This window comes from Callithrix jacchus, chromosome 12 (genome assembly GCF_049354715.1).
Source record: "Callithrix jacchus isolate 240 chromosome 12, calJac240_pri, whole genome shotgun sequence".
Taxonomy (NCBI): Eukaryota; Metazoa; Chordata; class Mammalia; order Primates; family Cebidae; genus Callithrix; species Callithrix jacchus.
In genome coordinates this window covers 40,180,764-40,202,245 of record NC_133513.1, presented here as the reverse complement: position 1 = coordinate 40,202,245, position 21,482 = coordinate 40,180,764, and the positions used below count along the sequence as shown (strand labels likewise).

The 21,482-nt window shown below is 48.1% G+C and overlaps 1 protein-coding gene across 5 annotated transcripts in view; it reads left to right on the top strand.

Moving 5' to 3' along the window:
* The first annotated feature begins 2,873 nt into the window (after positions 1–2,873).
* Positions 2,874–21,482, top strand: part of WDFY4 (WDFY family member 4) — a 285,801-nt gene continuing 267,192 nt past the window's right edge. For 4 of the 5 annotated variants that reach the window (XR_013524374.1, XM_078343959.1, XM_035267708.3 and 1 more), the window contains exons 1-2: positions 2,874–3,003; positions 3,420–3,511. The gene's annotated coding sequence lies outside the window, so the exon portion shown is untranslated. The remainder of the gene's footprint in view (positions 3,004–3,419; positions 3,512–21,482) is intronic. The other variant, XM_035267709.3, reaches the window with a different exon arrangement.

Sequence of the window (21,482 nt, the reverse complement as noted above, 5' to 3'; positions counted from 1 at the left end):
CCTCTGCTGGGTCTCTTGGAGTCTCACACTGTGCACACATAGGAATCCTTGGCCAAGGGCACATACAATGAGTTCCCACAAAGAAAACTCTCCTCAGGAACCTGCCCTGAACATTCCAGCCCCTTCAGCAGCTTTGAAGTCTGACTTAAACCTTTTTAGTTCAGGGAGACTACTGCCTCTGGGGCTCCATCTGCCTGCACCACAGCAGAAAAAGCATACCTAGAAAAAACTCCAGGGCAATTGCGGGGCTCACCTTGTGTGTTTTCCTTATCTCAAGGATCACAGTCTTGCTATTCAATGCCTGAAAACAGTTGTCTCATGTGTTTGAACTATTTTATAGTTGTTTTCAGTGGGAGAGTATGTCCTATACCAGTTACACCATCATAACTAGATGCAGAAGTGAAACTGCCATTTTGGGGCAATTGTTTAAAAATCAGAGACTCTCACATTGCCTTTCAACAAAAATACACATTTACATGAGCAGTTCATAGTTGCCCTGACTGATTGAATGTCTTAGCTTGGGCAACTCACTCACTAATAATAGCTTACATTTGCACAGTCCTTTTCAGTATTTAAAAACTCTCTGGCAAATATTATTTGATTTGTTCTTTATAACAAGGCATTCATCCATTCTGCAAATAAAAAAAGAAACAGACTTAAAGATGTCAATTGTCTCAGTAGGATAGTGAGAATTTCAACCCTGATTTTATAGCTCTGAATATAGTGCTCTTTACCTGTCTGCTGCGGGCCACCCAGCATGGTGCTGGGGGAGCAGAAGGCAGGAGACCTGGGTGCATGTGGGCACTCCAGTGGACTTTGTGAGATCCCTTTACAACAGACTCTCCACACTTCCTTAGGGCAGTCACAGACATGGAGTCCTGGCCTGTCCCATGCTGGCCACCCTTCCTGCCTCTGTGTAAGGTCCTGTGTCTAAGCTGCTCTTATCATAGGCCTCTGATTTCAGGCAATACCTCGCTGTAGATTTTATTTATGATTTCATAGGTGACAATGAAGGAGGGGTTTTCATCATATACAACAAACACTTCACCCAAAGTCTCTAAGCTTTTTCTCTTTCTCCTGGCTTGCACTGTACATATTCTTTTAATTTCTCCTTCCTTTCTCTCTCTCTCTTTCCTTTCTTCCTTCTCCTTTCTTGCTTTCTTGCTTTCATAGAGTTTCATTCTTGTCACCTAGGCTGGAGTGCAGTGGCATGAGCTCAGCTCACTTCAATGTCTGTCTCCTGGGTTCAAGTGATTCTTCTGCCTCAGCCTCCTAAGTAGCTGGAACTGCAGGCATGTGCCACCATGCCCCCACTGATTTTTTGTATTTTTAGTAGAGACAGGGTTTCTCCATGTTGGCCTGGCTGATCTTGAACTCCTGATTTCAAGTGAACTGCCTGCCTCAACCTCCCAAAGTTCTGAGGCAGGCAGACAGGTGTGAGGCTTACGGGTGTGAGCCACCATGCCTGGCCTCAATTTCTCCTGTCATACTTTCTGTCATGTTCAGTGCAAGCTCATTCCTGGTCCAAGAGTCCAGCCCCTACTAGCCTAAGGTCTTTCATCAACTCTCCCTAGGGAATAATTTGGATCAGCTGCCAAGAAAATGAACATTGTTTTCCCTCACAATGGTATACACTATATATAGCATGATAGATCTTGGAAACAGTCTAACCGTGGATTCTAATTTGTTACTTTAAAAGAAATTTGTGCCCATTCTGGTCTGGAAAGGTGATGCTTAGGCTGCCACATGCACCCATTCATTGGTCCTCTCGGGGCAGCCATAGTGTCCTACTGTGCTGTACCCTCCTGGCATCTGTCTCTTCTCTACCCACAGACAGTGATGTGAAAGAAGAAAACTCAAGCAGGGATGTTGGTACAGCTGACTCCTCCTGGGGACAGACCTGGGGTCAATACGAGCTTATGGCCCATATCTTAAGCTGGACAGATCTCCTAGTTTGGTTGCTGTTTGGACAAGTTTGCATTGGTGGAGGTTGAGGTTTTATGACAAACGTTATTTTCCTCGTTAATCCAATCTTGGGGCCTTACTGCATCTCGTCACAGATGATGTTGCTGAGGCCTCTCAGTTACAGTGAGTCATACACGGTCCACTGGTTTTGTGAGCTAGAGACAGGCTATGAGCTGGCCTGAGGGTCAAGGATCAGGCATTCATGCTAAAGAGTGCCCTTGCCCTGTGGCAAAATTGTCCTTTTACAGAGCACAAGCAGGATTGTTTGTGAATGGACATGCTTGTTGGTCCCGCGTGGGTGACGTTTCGGATAGGTGACGTGGGATAATTCAGCCTAGTTAATATACCAGGAGGAATGAGAATTTGTTGCCTGAGTTTCAGAGACTTCCTTTCTCTGGTTTTAGGTGTCCTCTCACCCTTGCCTCCGTGTTGGGCTGCAGGAGGACTCCCCAGATTGGTGGTTTGAGTTCTATCTGAGGATGGGGGAGGAAGAAATCCAAGTGGGCGACTCGACCTTGGTGGGGCAGAGCTGCAGAGCCGGTGCCATGCCCAGGGGTGTACTTTAAACGCACCTCTAATTAGATCCGCCTAAACACCATAATTGTTTGCATTCTGTCAGAGGCCCAGAGGGGAGAGGTGTGCACCAGTGGTCACATGGCTAGTGAAGAGGGGACACAGACCTACTTTTCTCACGCTGGGCTGCACTTTTCATTCTGTCCTTGGCCCCACCCAGCACCGCTTGACCACAGAGAGTGCGCAGCCCCAACCCGCCCTGCTGCAGAACACAAGTCACCCACCAGAACTCCAGCAGCTCGTGGTCGGCTGGAGAGCGAGCAGAGTCGGGCATCGGCCGGCTCTCCACTTCTGCTTTCTCCAGGAAATGAGCATAGACCCAACGCGAGTGATTCAGACTGAAACGGCGCGGAAGACTAACGATGTGGGGCCAGGTCCTCTTCCCCGGTGCCTGAGGGGCTTCGGCTGGGGATGAGGGGGCCCATGTCATCTGACGTGTGCAGGCGCTGACGGCCACCCCTCCAGGTAGGCCACCTTGCTCTTGGCCCAGCCAGGCCCGCCCAGAGGTGGGCATGTGGGCCCCGCCTGTCAGCATGAGGCCTGCTGGCTGCCTTAGGGGAGGCTGAGCATGGGGCCACATGTGACCCAGTGCCTGGTTCGGGTTTGTGGATGTGGGAAAGGAGGTGAGCTGGGGAGCAGGAATTGTGTGTGGCTTGGGCGGCCCCATGTGGTCAGGGTCACTCCAGGCCTGGGTCTGCCGGAGTGTGTGTCAAGGCTGGGGTTTGGGAGTCAGGACGGGCTCCAGCAGCACTCCACTGGTCGCCTTTCTCGGGGTGCTGCTGTAAAGGAAACCCTGGGAAGGGCTGACATGGGCTGTGCTACTTGTCAAGGGGGCGGAGAGAGTGCGTTGAGAGTGAGGCTAACCCTTCAACCCCCACTAGGCCTCTGAGGAGTGCAGAGTTCGGGAGCCATTTCCAAAGGGCTACTGAGGGAGCTGGTCTGTCCCGGCCCTGCTGCCACTCACTGGGTTCTGGTAAGTAGGTGCCTCCCTGGTCTCACTTCCTTTATCTGAATTATTACAGCAAACCATTGAAGCAACAGCATTTTCTGCCTAAGTAGGGCCACCTGGCTCAGTAAGGACTGATTCTTCTCTTTCCCTGAAGTGAAACTTCTAGAACACTAAACCGATTTAAATTACTGTTCCACTTTTCTGTATGGTGTGAGGGGGAGCTGATCTGATAACTAAGGTTTCTATGTATTTTGCTTTCCACAGAGCACACTAATTTTACTATGAGTTTCTATACAGCCATTCATTTAATTATTTAACAAATAGGTATTGAGAGGCCATGCCCTGCCCATCTCTGGTCAACGTGGACAGGGGTCTGTGGTGCTCAGTGGGTGGGAGAGTGGCAGGTAGCGTGGGGGTCTTGGGAGAGTGGGGATGGCTCCAGTCTTCTGAGAGAGGACCTGAAGGAGGGATGCCGAGCCCTGTGGGTTTCGGAGAAGGGTTCTTGACAAGGGTCTGGAGGAGGAGACCTGGTGGAAGTCCATGTGGCACAGTGGGGTGAGGGGCATGCCTGGGGGCTCTGGCCAGAGAGATAGAGAACAGGGTCAGTTCAGGGAGGCCCTTCCTGTCTGTCCATCCTGAGCACCTGGGCTATTCTTCCAAGAACTTGGAAAGATTTTTAATATTGAAAGAAAAGAAAATTTCATCCAGGTGCAGTGCCTCACGCCTATAATCCCAGCACTTTGGGAGGTTGAGGCGGCTGGAGTTCTGTGGCCAGGAGTTCAAGACCAGCCTGGACAAGATGGCAAAACTCCGTCTCTAAAAAAGAAAAGAAAATTTAGAAAAAGCATAATACCATAGAAGTAATAAAAAACAGCATACACCCTGTGTGCTGACGCCTTAGATTTTTTTTTAAGATCAGCTTCATCTTCCAAGTCCTCTTCATGCCCATATTTCTCCCTTCCTCTTCAGAAGCAGCTACTGTGCAGAATTTTGAGTCTATTGTTCCTTTGCTTTTTTCCCCCTAGTTTTACATTCCATATTTAAATTCATATATATATATATGATTGCAAGTTTTTGAACTCTGTAAACATGGAATTAAATATTCTTTTAAGATTTGCCTAATTGGTTCAAAAGCATGTTTCTGAAATTCCTTTATATTGTTGCATGTACCTGTAAATAATTTTCTGCAGTATAGTATTCTATTAGATAAATATAGCTCAATATATTTTTCTGAGTTACTGCTGATGGGCACTTGAGATATTTCAAGAGTTTATTTTTTTTTTTTTCTATTATAACAGTGCTGCTAGAACTATTTTTGTGCATGCATCCTGGGGCATGTGTGCAAGAATTTCTCTAGGGTATATACTCTAGAAATAGAATTGGTGGGTCATAGGTTATACATATCTTCAGCCTTACTGGCTGTCACCACATTGTTTTCCAAAGTTTTTGCCCCATTTAACCCACCCCTCAATCTCTCAGCAACGCACAAAAGTTTCTGTTGCTCCACATCTTCACCAACATCTATTATTGTCAGATATGGTATTTCTGCCAATCTGTTAGAAATGAAAAGTTATCTTAGCATGTTTTTAATTTGCATTGCCCACGTTACTAAGGTTGGGCATCTTTTTCATATGTTTATTGGTCATTTGGGGTTCCGTTTCCTGTTCAAATATTTTGTCCATATCTTCATGGGGTTATCTGTCTTTTATGCTATTGATTTGCCATAATTCAATACATATTCTGGGTTCTACTTTTTGTCATTTATATGTATCACAAATATTTTTCTTTGGTTGGTGCCTTGTCTCCTTTTGTTTCTTGTGGTTTCTGCTAACGACTGAATTTCTTAGTTTCAAGCAAGTTTATCCATCTGTTGCTTTGTGATTTATACTTGTTATGTGTTATCTAAGAATTTCTCCATAATAACATTGTGAAATTATTTTCAAAAAATTTCATAATGTTAACTTTTTACACTTAAGTCTCTAGTCTGCTTGGATATAGCTTTACTGTATAGTGTGAGGTAGGAAGAAATTTTATTTTATTTTGCTTTTCCCACATGGATAACCAAAAGTCTTGGCTCCATTTATTTCATAGGTCATTCTTTTTTTTTTTTATTTGTGAGACTGAGTCTCGCTCTGTTACCCAGGCTGGAGTGCAATGGCATGATCTCAGCTCGCTGCAACCTCTGCCTCCCAAGTTCAGGCAATTCTCCTGCGGCAGTCTCTCTAGCGGCTGGGATTACAGGCACATGTCACCAACCCTGGCTAATTTTTGTAGTTTTTGGTAGAGATGAGGTTTCACCATGCTGGCCAGGCTGGTATTGAACTCTTGACCTCAAGTGATCCACCCACTTCGGCCTCCAAAAGTGCTGCGGTTACAGGTGTGAGTCACCGCACCTGGCCTAATAGGTCATTCTTTAGTCATTGATCCATGCTAGCTCTGTTGTGAGTTGATGTCATGTGCACAGGGGTCTTTCCTGTTCTCTATTCTGTCAATTTGCTTAACCCTTTGCCAGTGCTAGACAATATTGTTAACCACAGGTTTATAATAAATTTCGATAACTGGAAAGAGTCTCCCTATTCTTTTCTTTTTCCATTCTGTCTTGACAATTGTTGGTATTTTACTCCTTCATATAAATTTCAGAGTTGACTTTCAACAGAAAAACACTATGTTCAGATTTGACTGGAAATATAATTTGGAGAAAAGTGATATCTTTGTGAAAGCAACTTTTCCAATTCATCAAGTGGTCCATCTCTCCATTTATTTAGGTCTTCTCTAAAGTATTTAAATTTGATGTTATATTTTCTTTATAGCAGTAGTGCATATTTTGCCTAGATACATCCCTAAGTGGTTTATATTTTTATGTTGTGTCAATTGTCATTAAAATATATTTTTGGATTGCTGTTGATACATGCTTGCGTTTTGAACAAGAATCATATTGGCTGTCATGTGAGGACTGTAGGAGACCGAAGGAAGAAGTCAGACTACCAGTTCAGAGGCTTTTGCAATAACCCAGGCTAGAGGTAGTGGTGGTTTGCCCCAGAGTGATAATAGTAGAGATAATGAGAGGTGGTCAGAGTGGTCAGACTCTAGATAATTTTTTGAGGGTAGGATTTGATGACATTTTAGGTATAGAGCGTGGGAGAAAGAGAGAACCTGAAGATGACTGCAGAGCAACAGGAAGAGTGAGATTGTCATCTACTGAGCTCGCTTGAGGGCAGTAGAAGCAGATTTGGAAGGTGATGATGATTCAGAAAAATGAGTTTGGTCATATAAAGGTGGAGCTGCCTGTTAGACAACAGGTGGAGAAATGAAGCCTTGGCACTCTCCACCCCCACCCCAGTGAGCTTCATGATAGACTAGCAGGGCAGCTTGGACAAATGAGAGAAAGAAGGAAGATATCTTAAGCAGGAGGGTAAGGGGGAAAATTAGCTTCTTAAAGTTCCTAGAACCACACCTTAGAGCTGCTATCCATTTTATTTACAATTAGGGCCTTGCATTTGTAGTCTCCCTTCAAGTGCTATAAACCATCAAAATGCAGATAGATGACGTCTCCTAAACCCTTGGCTGACAGTCCCCTTTCAGACATCTGCACTCCTTAAAAGTTTCAATATCAAAGTCTAACCTTTGTTATCCAATATGGAAGCCACTAGCCATACTTGAGACCCACTGTAAGTGTGAAATACACAACAGATTTCAAAGATATTACAAACTAACAATAAAAAATTATAAAACATCTCAGTACTTAAAAATAATAATTACGGAGTGAAAATTTTTAGATATATTGGGTTAAATGAAACTTACTTTAAACATTACTTTAACATATTTATTTTTATTTTTAAGAATGTGTCTACCAGGAAATTTGAAAGTAAACATGTGGCTGTAATTGTGCCTGGCTTTCTATTTCTAATATTTCTATTGGACAGCAGCCTTTAGAGGAATGACATTTCTTGTTCTATGGCCAGAGGCTTTCATGGGAGCATGGTTTAAGATGAATGAGAAGCTGGAGAAGTCAAAAGCCATTTGAAGAAAATAATTCCAAGGCGAAAGAAAGTATACAAGCTAAGAATACTGGATTCATTATCTAAATAAACCATGCACTTATACTTAAAACTTACTTAATCCTCAAGATGAGATAAGTTTTATTATTCCCATTTTACAGATGAAAAAATGAAGACTCAGAGATGTAAGGTCCTTTGCCCTCAGATAGTGAGTAGCTAAGCTGGGATTTGATCCTAGTTCTGCCTGATTTTAAAGCCTGTGCACTTGGATTAGACCACATTACCACTAAAGGTCTGAAGAAGAGGAATAGGGAATGCTTAGCAGGAGTATGAGAGTGTTTCTTTCCTTTTGGCCGAATGATTAAATTCTTCTTTTGAGAATTCATAGGAAACAAAATCACTGCAGCAGGGATCCTTCCCCTCAGTATTGCCCATGACAGCAGTGGAGATAATCTGAGCATCCAGTTATTAGGGAGTGAGAGTCAACTATTAGGGGGTGATCCATTAAGAGGATGCTCCATGGTCATTAAGTCTGACACTTTAGGGAAAAGGGCAATGGAGAACATGTTTATGATATGATGGATGATTAATGCAGTTAAGTCATTTTCATATCAATTACAAGCAAAATATACTTGTGTTACCCGTAACTTTGAGGTGTTGCCTTTTCTGGCCAGAAACCTCTGTGGCCAGTGGTGCCTTTGCCCGAGTTCTGGTCCTGCATCCAGGAAGAATGAGGGACGCAGACAAGTGGAGGGTGAGCAAGATGAAGAGGAGCTTTACTAAGTGTTAGAAGAGCTCAATGGGTATCTTCTCTCTGTAGGCAGGTTGTCCCTAAGTGTTAGAACAGCTTAGAGGAGACCTGCAGTGGGTAGCTTCTCTCTATAGATAGGTTGTCCTGATGAGTGCTCTGCTCTCAGCAGAGAGGGTAGCTCCTCTCTGCAGCTGGTTGTCCCCATGTCTGCAACTCTTAGTAGAGAGGAGGCCCTGGAGAAGGTAGCTCCTCTCTGCAGCTGGTCGTCCTGTCATCTTCCCAGCTCTCAGCAGAGAGGGACACTCCTCCCTGAAGCTGATCATCCAGTTGTCTTTCCATCCTCTGCCCTGCTCTGGCTGAGCCCAGGGTTTTTATGGGTAAGAAGTGTGAGCCAATTCGGCCATGGGTGGCCATGGATAGTTTGAAAAAGGCACCACAAGTCCCCACTCTGGTCTGTAGGTCTGGTAGCCCAGCCCCCAGCCTCCAGGCCCTCCCTGGCCTGAAGGTGGGACCTTACCAGTCCTCTTCCACCCAGGAGCCTGTCTGCCCCCTGCTGCCTTCCATGGCACCCAGGCTGTTCATGCCAAGGGGCACTGAAGGCCAGTGCAAGTGGCCCTCAGTCCCTTCCCCTCCTCACAACCTGAGGCAGGGGCTCCTGATCCTCACTGGGCCGAGGCCAGAATATGGGGCAGAGGCAACATCAGACACTGCCCTGGGTGGCTCATGCACAGCCTCCTCCCAAGGCCCTGGAATCTGGCACCCTTGGTGGGGTGGGTGCCGTGGCTGTGCCACTGGCTGGGTCTCTGAATTGGGCACCACTCCTACTTCCCACTCTGGCCCTGAAGCCTGGCACCAGCTCCACATTCACAGCCTCTCTGCCTGATCACGCTGCTCCCCTACCCAGTCTGGCTCCATCATGGCAGTGCCCAGGGTAGCAGGCTGCTGGAGTTCTGGGGCTGTCTGCCTCTTCCCTTTGCCCTCCCTGCAGTGGCCAGCATGATGGCAGTGGCTACCTGCTGCTGCTATCACTTTCACGTGAAAATTAGTAGGCAAAAAAAAAGAGAAATATCTGTGGATTTTTGTGTTTCCATGTAATAATACGAAAATTTCTCAGTAGCACTCAATATCAGCTTTTAAAAGGATATGCACAAACTAGAAAGAGAGATATAGTCAAAGATAAAGGAATATAAACATAAAGGAATTGTGTAGAGGCTGGCCAAAACAGGTGGGCAATTAGCAATGCTGAAATACGCTGCCAAGAACCCATCAAGCAACCGTGAACAGAATCCAGGGAGACTGACCTTTTGTGCAGAAGGCAGCAGAGTGGCAGATGCTGTAACAGTGTCAGTGTTGAGCACCTCTGCAACTGTTTGTCTCCGGTGTCTCTGCACTGAGAATGTCCATTCTTTAGGATAGGGAGGAGGGCGGCAATTAAAAGAGTGACGAAGCCCAGGATGTGTGTTGTGAGGCTCAGGGCACAGGCTCCTAAGCCCACGCAGGCACCCAAACCTGCAGTCTGGTTCACATGCAGCAGCTCCACGTGGTCTCAGCCTTCGATGGGTGTGGAGGACAAAAGAGCCAGGAGGATCAGGGAGGCAAATGTCCAGATGTTCAAAGGAGGAAAAGCCCAGGGCACTGCCCTGCTGTCAGAACACAGGTTCTTGTATTTCCTTTTAGCTTTACACACCTGTGGGCCTGTGGGCTGGGACACCTTTACCTTATTGGAGTGACGGTGTTGGGAGGGAGGGGCAGTGTCCCCAGGTAAGTCTGTGCCTCTGCCAGTGGGCGGGACCCTCACAATTAGCCCCCTGGAAGATTGCCTTTATTCCACGAAACACTTCCTTCCTCACACAATTTCAAGTGTCTAAATCATTTCATTTTTGAAGTGTGTATTTAATGTGGTGATTTCCTCTCCCAAAGTGCTTTAATTAAATCACTGTGGCATTTTATAATCAATAGAGACTTAGAATTGAGGAAATACAAGAGTGAGAAGGAAAGCATATTCATGAATAATGATGACAAAAGGAGGAACGGGGTGGGAGCCGCAGTTATAGGCAGATGCCACTGGGGAAGATGACTGATTTGGGAATTACACAGGCAGACCTTTGTGCAGCCTGCCTGGCTGTGCCAGCCAAGGACTTTCACTGCCAAGCTTCCCTTTTCTCCTGTACATGTAGTTGCTCGCTCTCTGTCTCACTGTCCCACCGTAATTGCTAAGTGAGATTGTATCTTGATGCAGCCTTGAAAACTGAAAGGGGCTGTCACCTGCTGGTGGTGGCTGCCTTCTAATGGCAGGATGGCCTCGTAGTGGGAGCAGTTTGGAAGTGGAGAGGGGCAAGGTTGCTTCTTGTGTTGGGGAGGCAGCCATGAGCTGTGTCTGGAAGGTGGAAGATTTGGATCTTGGCAATGAGGGAGGAGCTTTCCAGGGAGAGGAGATGGCCTGAGTGAAGGCAGAGGGTTTAGGGTGTGAGTCATCAGTGGATTAGTCCTAAACCCACTGGGGGTGCCGGGAGGAATTAGACAAGGAAGGGATTGGGTCTTATCATCAGGGCCACAAACTTGGGAAGGTTCCCAGAGAACAGGGGAGCCACAGAGGATGTTTGCTTGGGGAGTGACATGCTGGAGCTGTGCTGTAAAGTGTGACAGTGTGGGGGGGGTGGGGGGTGGAGGGGAGCCTGGAGGGAAAGCCTTGCCATGGTATGGCCAGGGGACAGATGAGGAACCAGAAGGTTGTGTGTCGGGCCCACCTTGGACTACCAGCTTGATAGAGGGCAGGCCTAGAGGACCTGTGTTACCCACGCAAGTGGCATTCTCAGGTCTCTTGACCTCTTTTTGTTCTATTCAGATGCCATCTTTTCACCTCCTCAGCATGTAGAATAATTAAGAAAATTATTCCTGTCGTATTCAGAGTCTGCCTGCTTGTGGGAGACTCATTCTGGTTAAACAAATATTCAGCTCTCACAGGAGAAATTTGAAGCTTGTGAACCTGGGTGAATTTGAACAGCAGACCTTCACTAGATCCTTAAGGAATGTCTATTCTAAAAGCTTTATGTTACAGGTGGGGAAACTGAGTCACAGAAACGCAAAGAGACTCAGCCTGGAGGCTGAAGTCCCTATTTCCGGTGACTAGCAGTATATTTCCTTGCTCTTCACTTAGGTGAAAAGCACCAGGAGCCAAGTTGCATCTGAACATGTCTCTTTTTCTCTTTAACCTAAAAGCAGAGTTTTCTGGGTCCAGGTTGGCCTGGCACAGGAGAGGACAGGGAACCAAGACAACGAGTCACTGTGTGTATGATGTAGGTGGTTTGTGCCCTCACTTTTTTTTTGTGCTCTGATGATCCCTAAGAACTAAGAGATGCTTAACTCCTGAGGAGCCAGGCGTGCATATTTCCAGGTATGCTTCAAAGCCTCACTTGTGATTTTTGTGTGTTTATTCTGATCAAATTATACTTGAAGTGTAATAAGTGAAATGAAAGGATTGTGTGGGCAAACCAAGCCATCTGGAAATATGTCAAAATCTTTCTTACCTTAGCATATGACCTTAGAGGTATAAAAGTATCCTGCAGAGTTCCCTTGCAATTTTCCTTCTCTGGGAGTTTGGAGGGTGAGGAATCGGATGGGGGCCACTCAGTCTGGAGATGGTCCTGATGGAGTCCCTGCCCATGCCTTCTGCCCTGTTGCTGCTCACATCCCCCATAGTTGCATAAAGCCAGGTCTAGTTGAGCCAGCCTCTCCTGTGGTTTTGCTTCTCCTTCCTCTTCTATCTAACCTGCCCGGTGGGTAGCTTATTTCTACTTCCCTCAGACTCCCTCTCCAAAGCGCCTGCTTCTGTGACACTTCTTCTACCACCCCCTGGTCTCCTCCACCCCCATTTCTCCTCCAGTAACCAGCTCCGTCCCTCTGCTCCCTCAGGGCTGGAGTCTGGCTCCCGGGGCTATTTCAACAGTTATATCAGAGCATCCCTTTCCTGCCTTCTCTCCCAGGAGGCTGTGAGCTCCTGGTGGCAGAATCATGAGTGATGGGTGGCTGCAAGCTGTTCCTGTCACTCTCTGCTGAGAGCCCCACAGTGACTTCCAGGACTGGTCGGTGAGGCAAGCACCGTGTCCATGTCCGTCGGCCTGGCACTCACTCAACCCGTGAGCCCCTGTCCCTGCTTCTTCTTGGACACCTGTGCCACTTGCCAGACACTCACACTGCCCAGAGTGCCTGTCCACTGATTTACAGGGTCCATCCTTTCTTTTCAGCATCCACCACTGGCACCATATGCTCTAAGAAGCCCTTCCAGACTTCCCCACCCTCCCCAGGCTGGGCCACAAGCCTCCTCTTGCCCCACAGCCACCACTGCCCTGCCCAACGTCTGCCCCACTGCATCTGCTTCCTTGCTGGCCTACTGCTCCCCCTGAGCTTTGAAGTCCAGGGTGTGGACAGAGGGTGATCTGCTCCTTGTATATTTAATAATACAGATACCCAATACACAGAGCACACCAAATAGAGCAGTAGCCCTGGTGGCTTTGCCTGCAGGACAAGTGACTGACACTGAGTATGCTGGTGTCTGTGGAGGAGTGCTGGCCAAGGGGTGTCCATGTTGTCCGAGGCTAATGAACCTTTAGCCTTGAGGCTCCCAGGGGTCTGCTTTTCCTTGGGGCAACAGTGTGACCACAGAGTCTTGTTCTGGACCTCCCAGCTTGTTGTGTGAGCTGTGGGCAGACAGCAGGCCTGGCTTAGACCTTCTATGGCAGGGGTCAGCAACAACTCTGCAAGTCCAGCCAGGGACTCCCTGCAACACTACAGGGTTCAGCTAGTGCCTGAGGTGCCCCATGACATAGTCCACAGCCATTGAACACTGCCTGAGGCCAGCCTTGAGTGCTGGAAGAGGGGACCTGGGTTTGACCGTCATTCTGATGCTTATCGACAGATAAATTACTTGTTTTCTGAGGCTTTCTTGCTTTGCCCATCTGTACAGTGGGAATAGTAATGCCTACCTTATAAGTTTTCTAAGAGTGGAGAACGTTGACATCTCTGTTAGTCGATGGTCACTCTTCTATGGCCATTCTTACGTAAGGCAACATTTTCTTCCAACATTCAGTGGAGACCAAGCCCCAGTTGGCTCCCAGGTGGGAGAGGCTCACCACCTTTCCACAGACGCTGGGGCTTCTTGTAACCTGTGCTGTCTCCAGCTCAGGTCTTTGTCCCTATCATGATAGCTCAACCATAGCTAAACTGCAGGGATCTGGCCAGGGGAACTGCTCCCTGGCCATTTCTGGCAATGTGGAAGTAGGTACACATACCGAGATACAGAACCAGCTCCTTCTGCAGGACGCTGTGAGTTCCTGTATTCTGTTGCTGTTGCAAAAACCATAGAGGTGTGTGCTGGCTGGAGCCCAGTGTGGACTGTAATCAGAAAAAGGAAGTTTTGAGGGCTATGGAAGGTTTGCTGACCTGCCTCGTTCCTACTGATGGGAGGCTCCATCTTAGTCTTCAGGGGATCCCCGGAACTTCTGGAAAACACCTGTTTTGCCTCCATCTCCTTGTGAGGCCTTTGAGGCAGGTGGAGGGCTCTGGGTCCTGCCATTCTCTGCCTGTAGGAACATTCAGCCCTTGGCCCAAGTGGGAAATGGGAACACTCACTAACTGGTGGTGGCTGGGGCAGCACCAAGGTGATGAATCGTCTGTGAGACCAGCAGTTGTGCCTTCTCCTGGCACTTTCTTGAGGAGGCATTGGCCACGCAGGACCTGCAAGGCACCTCCTGAGTGGCCCACTCCTTGCTCTCTCACCTGCTGTCTGCAAGGCTGCCCCTGACTTCGCCTAGCCCTGATGGGGCCTCCCCTAATGCAGGCTCAGTCTTGGAGGCAACCCTCCTGCTCTTGTCTCCACATTACGTCCTCACGGTGGCCAAGTAGTCGCATGCAGCTCTGTATAGCAGCTCTCAGGCCCACGTCTCTAAGGCCCTGTCATGAAATCCAACAAACCAGCTTGTGTGGAAACCCAAGATTGCATAGACTCAGCAGTCGACCCAGGGGGAGGTATGCAGGCAAAAAAGAAGGGTCTAGGCTGGGTCTGGGGCAGTTGAACCCCAAAGATGGATGGGGCCCCAAAGCATGCTTACAAAGTCATGTGGGCTCAGTCTCCCTGGGTAAGTGCAGATTTTAAGAGCCTCAAGGCAGCAAGGTGCAGAATGCCAGAGAGGCTGTGCAGTGGGCACTCTGGGCATCTAGTGTGTACTGGACACCCTTGTACGTATGTTAGCTTGCTTGATTCTTTCTGCAATGTTGCAGGGATGATATTGTCTGCATTTTATAGCTGGAGATACTGAGGTTGAGAGAGCCTGCATTGCTAAGGTTATAGGTTAGGAAGAAGTGGAACTGGGATTTAAATTTGATCTGTGTGATGCTGCTCTGGGTTGGTCTTGCCTTGAAGCTCAGGAGGGGCCAAGCCTGCCAGAGGGACTAGCTTCCAGGCGGTGGTGTTACTTACCAGCAAGTTAAGGCCAGAGGTTGCCACACAGCCCAGGCTGTTAGGCCCACTTCTAGGTGCATGGAGCCACTTGTGGATGGGACTGGAACACTCAGGTCTCACCCAGCTCACAGGTAACCTAGGAGCCAATGTCTGGTCTCTGAACAGCAGGGCCTGCCATGAAGCAGTAGAAACCTAGGGGGACTCCCAGCTCCCTTTCTGACCTGCTTCATGATGTTCTATGAGCCACCCATGTCTCTGGGCATCACAGAATTTTTGGGGTCTCAGCTTCCTGGACCCTGGACTCACCTGGGGACACATTGCAACTAGCTTAGACCTTGTAGCCAACACTTACACATGGCGCCCACCCAGAAGTAAGCCACCATGTTGGGGTGCATGGCCTCCCAGGTGGTCTGGTGAGTGGCCTGGGGGAACAGTGACTGCTCTGTTTCCAAGCTCACCAGGCAATTTTCTGTGTCTTCGGGTCTCACGGCCCCCAGGTCGCCTTGGCCTGTTTGCTGCATGTCTGCTTCCAGCTTGCTTCCTGCCTGGCCTTCTCTAAGCAGCCCTTCCATCCCCACAGGTGCTCCTGTCCTCCGTGGCTCTGCTCACATGTGTTCTCCTCAAGTCCTCTGCCCCAGCTCTGAGACAGCCTCTGGGGAGGGGATGGGCTGCCCATTACAGAGCCCCTCCTGTGACCTGTGTCTCCATAGGCCATCTCTTGGTATTTCTTAATGGCACATTTTTCAGATTAGGACTGGCACTGTGGAGAGTCACTTCTTAGATTCCACAGCTCACGGCATGAGGAGCAGAAGCCAGAACCCAGGACTTGATGCCAGAGTCCGATTTTGCCTGCCCACAATGTCTGTATGCTAACCCGGGAGATCGCACCAATCTTCTGTACATTTGAAGCACTCTGATGTTACTCTCCTGCTCTCAAGGGTGCCAGGGCTTGAGGCTTGTGGCTGAGGCAGTGACAAGGCCCCTGTGATGGTCCTGGGCCGGCTTTCTAGCAGGTGGGCCTTGCCTGTGCAGATCAGACCAGGATTTCCAAGAAATGCTTTTCTGAGCAGCAGTGGCCTCTTGGAGAATCAGCAAGGGGCAGGAGGACTTCACCCCACACAAAATGGAAGACCTCTTTCTCTTGGGGGCCCTTTGTCAACCATATCATACTCAGTCTTTGCTCAATTTGTTTTCAGTGGGGGAGACAGATTGGTGGTTTGGGGTTTATTCACAACCCCAAATATGGCCTCATGCTTCTAAGAAGACAAAGTCTAATGCTGTGCATGCCAAATGGCACTGATTCAATAAACACTGACAAGGAATGTGGACAGGTCTGGCGAGTGAAGGGCTTTATCTGGGACAGCCACGCTGTATCCGCTGTATCCGCCGAGGCTCTCCAGAGAAACAGAACAACAGGATGTGTGTAGGCAGGGAGAGATTTATTTTAAGGTACTGGCTCACACAATTGTGTGGCTGGCAAGTTTGAAATCTGCAGAGCTGCTGGAGACCCAGGGAAGAGCTGCTGCGAATCGGAAGTAAGTCCAGAGGTCTCTAGTGAAACGCGCTGCAGACCCAGCAGGCCTGTGTGCACCAGAGAGCGCATGATGCAGGGCTCACAGCCCCGGCCATGTCATCTCCATTTCCTCCTCCACAGACAGCTACACTCACCTGGTTTTTGCCCCAGGGGCAGGTGAGGTCTGAGGGGTGAGGAGAGGGACGTGGGAGGTAGAGGGAGCAGAATGTCTATGGACAGGGCTCTCAGGGTGACTATGGGGAAGAGAGTGGGGCCTGGCCATGGCCACTCTGAGAGAACAGGCAGAGAAGGAGGTCACACACTCAAGTGTTCAGAGCTTTCCGTGTTGGGGCTTGCAGCATGGGGACTTTGGAGCAAACAGGGGCAGAGGCACAGGGACCTACTGTAACATCCAGTGTCCCTCCTGTCCCCTTCATACTCCACATGTGTACACACCAGAGCTCCTGCTTGCTGTCAGTTAATATAACACCGATGTGGGTGAGGACTTTCCCTACAGCAGAGGGTAGGGGAGGAGGAGGGCTAGACAGCCTCAGAGGGAGAGTGGTGGAGAGGCTGTGGAGGCAGACAGACCTGGCCCTCAGTGAGCTGCGGGCTCGCAGGAGTGCAACTGCCTGCCACACACGAGGACCCCAGCGAGGCTAAACTCCAGCTTCGCCGCAGCCACTTTAGCCTCTCACACTGCACTTTCGTTTTTGTCCTCTTGGTCCGCTGTCTGGGCTGAGGGTGAGGGGTGATCAGGGCTTGTGGTAATGCTAGGTAAAATCTAGATGATAGGATTCTTCTGCTTCTGAAGTCCCTCTCCCAGGCTTCGCCTAAGGTGGTGGTTCTCCAGCTGTGGTCCCTGAACCAGCTCCCTCTGCACCTCCCGGGAACTCTTTAGAGAGACAAATTCCTGGGCCCCACCCCAGACTTACTGAATTGGAAACTCTGGGGCTGGGGTCCAGAAATCTGGTTTTAACAATGTCTTCAGATGATGCTGATGCATGCTGAAGTTTTAGAACTACTGCTTTCAAAGCAGTTCCTCCAGGAGGGCAGGTTTTAGGCTGAAGGTTCACCTCCCAGCTCCACCCCAAGGCTGGCCACAAACAGGTGAGGTAAGGGAGTCTCAGAGCACTGGACATTTGATCAGCTCCTTCCCCAGGGGCTCACAGGAAAGCCTGGAGGCTGTCATTCCATTGGTGAGGGTCCCCTCACCTGCCCTTCCCTCCTTTGCTTTGTATGTTATATAGACTGTGCTTCGGGGCCCTTTACCACATCCTGCAGGAGCTCCAGTGCTCTTGTCCAGCTTCTGCAAATTCTCAGAGTCTTATTTCCTCCAAGCTATTTCTAGGTCCTATTTTCTCTGATATTGTCACTGGGTCTCATCTGTGTCCCCTTTGGATATAATAACGGTCCTCCCTGCCTGGAACTAACCCAGGTGTGGAACACAGAGCCTCTGTCATTGCCTTCCCATAATCCTTCCAACACAATGCCATCATGTGGCAAATGTTTAATGAAGACTTGGCCCAGAAGGAAATTCTCACCTTGAGCTCACCCAGGGATGCTGTGCAAACGCATGTGCCTCCATCTCATCTCCACCTGGGGGTGGGAGCCTGTGGGGTCATGGCAGTTCCTGTGCCATGAGCTTTTGGGAGAGGTTAGGCATGCAGAGCCCTTGGCATGGGGCCCAGTATGGAGCTAGCACTCAATAGACGCCATTATTGTTATTATTTTATTGTGGGCAGTCAACTGAATGAATTATTTCCTCTTACTTTCTCTTTTATCTATTTATTTATTTTATTTATAAATTTGTAATTGTGGTACATGCCACAATTTATAAATAACATAAAATTCACCATCGTAACCATTTTTAAGTGTATAGTTCAGTGGCATTGAGTATATTCATGATGTACAACCAACAGCACTATCCGGCTCCGTTACTTTTTCATCTTGAAAACTGAAACTCTGTGGCCATTAGGGCCGGGCGCAGTGGCTCAAGCCTGTAATCCCAGCACTTTGGGAGGCCGAGGCGGGTGGATCACGAGGTCAAGAGATCGAGACCATCCTGGTCAACAAGGTGAAACCCCGTCTCTACTGAAAATACAAAAAAAAAAAAAATTAGCTGGGCATGGTGGCACGTGCCTATAATCCCAGCTACTCAGGAGGCTGAGACAGGAGAATTGCCTGAACCCAGGAGGCAGAGGTTTCGGTGAGCCGAGATCGTGCCATTGCACTCCAGCCTGGGTAACAAGAGCGAGACTCCGTCTCAAAAAAAAAAAAACTCTGTGGCCATTAAACATCATCTCCCGGTGCACCCCTCTCCCCCGCCCCTGGGAACCACCATTCTCCTTTCTGGCTCTATGAATTTGACTGCTCTAGAGGCCTCAGATCAATGGATCATACAGCATTTGTCCTTTTGTGGCTGGCTAGTTCACTAAGTATAATGCTGTCAGGTTCCTTCATGCATAGCATGTGCCAGAATTATCTTCCTTTTTAAAGATTAAAAAATATTCCACTTCATCAGTTACACATTCACCTATCAATGGATGCTGGCTTTTCTCCAGTCGCTGGCCATTGGGAATAATGCTCCTAGGAACATTGTATATCTGCTTGTGTCCCTGCTTTCAATTCTTTTGGGCATACTTTTACTTTTTATAATTGACCTACTTTGTCTATTAGTTCAACCAATTTGACATAACAATCAATTATAAACATAATCTTTTTAATTGGATGCAAAAGTGGATGAGAACTTAGAGGGTGGTTTCCCCACTTGGCCAACATGAAGTCCAAGGCCAGAGAAGGGCCCTGAGTGAGCTCTTATCTGTATGTGGCTTCTGTGGACAGGAGACTTGACCTGTTCCCAGCTGGTGGCATTCTGAGGAAGAAGGAAGCGTGGTTAAGGCAGAGCTTTTGGGCTTTGGAGTCAGATGCACAGAACTTGGCTGGTGGCCCTGGGGGAAGCTGATGAACCATTCTGAGGCTCTTTCCAGCACCCATAAAATACTACTATTTGCCACCTCTTAGGGTGTTGCTGTGGAGATAAAAAGAGATGATACAGAGATGAAAGTGTAGAGCCACGATAGAGTGAGTTCTCGGGGAGGGAGGTCACTACTTTGATTAAATAGAGATTTCTAACCCCACTGTACAGGATAAAAGCTGAGGCCAAGGGACTGAAATCCCCACCTCTGGCTTTTCCATTAGTTCTCGTTCAACCGCGGTACATATATTTCCTTAAAGTCAGGTTTACTGAAATATAATTTACATAAAAGCATTTACTTTTTTAGCGTACACTTGGGACAAATGTAAACAATCATGTGGCCCCAACCAAGTAACTCTTCTTCCTGAGAGCTTACTTCATAGTGGCTCTGCATTTTCGTCTCTGTATCCTCTCTATCTTTACAGCAACACCCCACGAGGCGGTAAATAGTAGCAGTATTTGATTGGTTTGAAAAGAACTTCAGAGTGGCCCCATAGCTCTGAGGCTCTTCTTAGCACTGATCATATACTGCCACTAAATAGCAAGTTGTGTGCATCTGACTCCAAAGCCTATACACTTCTTCTTGGCAACTTCCACGATACAGAACATTTCCATCCCCCGCAAAATTCCTCCTGCAATTTGTAGTTACCCCCTTACCCCCCATCCCTGGCAATTACTGATCTAGTTTCTGTCTAACAATTAGATGACCTTTTCCAAAATGTCATCTAAGTGGAATATGACAATAAGTAGCCTTTTGGGATTGGCTCCTGTCACCTGGCTGAAGGCCTTTGAGATGCATCCAGGGTGCTGTGGGTGTCAGCCATGTGTTCCTTTGTACTGCAGAGAGGGATTCCGCTGTGTGGATGGACGCGAGCTTGTTTATTCTTTTGTCTTGTGAGGGACATTTATGTTTTTTCCAGGTTTTGGTAGTGATGAATAGAGCTTCTAGAAACATCCATGTATAGGTTTTTTTAGGAACATACGTTTCTCTAGGGTAAATAGCTAGGAGCGGAATTCCTGGGGGTATGTTTAACTTTCCCAGAAACTGGCAAACTTCCTTCCAAAGTGGCAGTGCCGCATTTGCATTCCCACCAGCAAGGGTGAGAGTGGTGGTTGCCCTGCACCCTTGCCATCATCAAGTTTTGTTTGTTTGGTGAAAACATAATCAGTGTGTCCTGGCATCTTGTTTTAATCGTCATTTTCCTAATGGTAATGCTGTTGTTCATACTCAGTATTTCCGACAGTGTCAGTCGTCCAGGTAGAGGTGAACAGTATTCATAGCACACCACCTCTGTCTCCCTCCCCCTTTTAATTTGGTTTTAGTTTGTAAGGTCTCCTTGTTGATGTGAAACATTGGGAAGAGGGAACCAAGGACTAGCCCCACCCTGAACATGTTTTAGAAACAAGAATGGCTTTGCTATTTATTTATTTATTTATTTTGGAGCTCTCCAGATTGAGGCCAAGACCCTGCTGAAAACAGGAGAAAGTGTTTGGCTCTGCTGACATGCGGTGAGGCACTGGTGTTTGCCTGGAAAGAAAAACAGAGATCGTTTACGGCCACGCATGCCAAGCGCTGTTCTATCCCGTATCATCTGGTTTAGAGGCTTCCCCAGCTCCAAGGCCTGAGGGCTGTGGCCCATTACAGAGATGGCAAATAGGCAGTTTCTGCACCTGGAGTTTATAATCTGGAAATGAGAACAGTCAAAGCAGCTAACAAGAAAAGGGAAAAGAATTTTAATCTTTAATTGTTTCAAAGCAACTCTTAGCTGCAGGCCCTAGCTTTTCTACAGAAGGCACTGAGTCCCAAGCTACCCCTTTGGTTCATTCCACATGCTGTCTTGCTCCAGGGCAGCTTTTCCTGGGAACAGCTTCTTGGCATCTTAGCTCCAAGGGCTGCTAGACCACATCTCACATCCCGAGACTTCACCTCTGCAAATCACTCAATAGAAAGTCAGGGATGAAAACAGTCAATCAAAATGTTTACTTAGCAGCCCAAATATCAGCAACCCAGCATTGCTTCATGCTCCAGATGTTACCCTTCACTGGGGCAGCTGTGCACAGAATGCCCGGTGTGGGTTGCTGCAATGCAGCGAGAGCTCTGATGATGCCATGTATCCCTGCAGGGTGGGTGGGGTGTGGGGCGAGGGTGGACAGTGAAACTTAGAGACCTGGGGGCGTGCAAGGTCACTCCCAGCACTGGTGCTGCTGAGGTCACAGGGAATCCTTCCCTCTTGGGTCCCTGCAGGCTCACCATCTGGTTCCATGCACATGACACAGAGAAAGGGGAGACCGCATTATA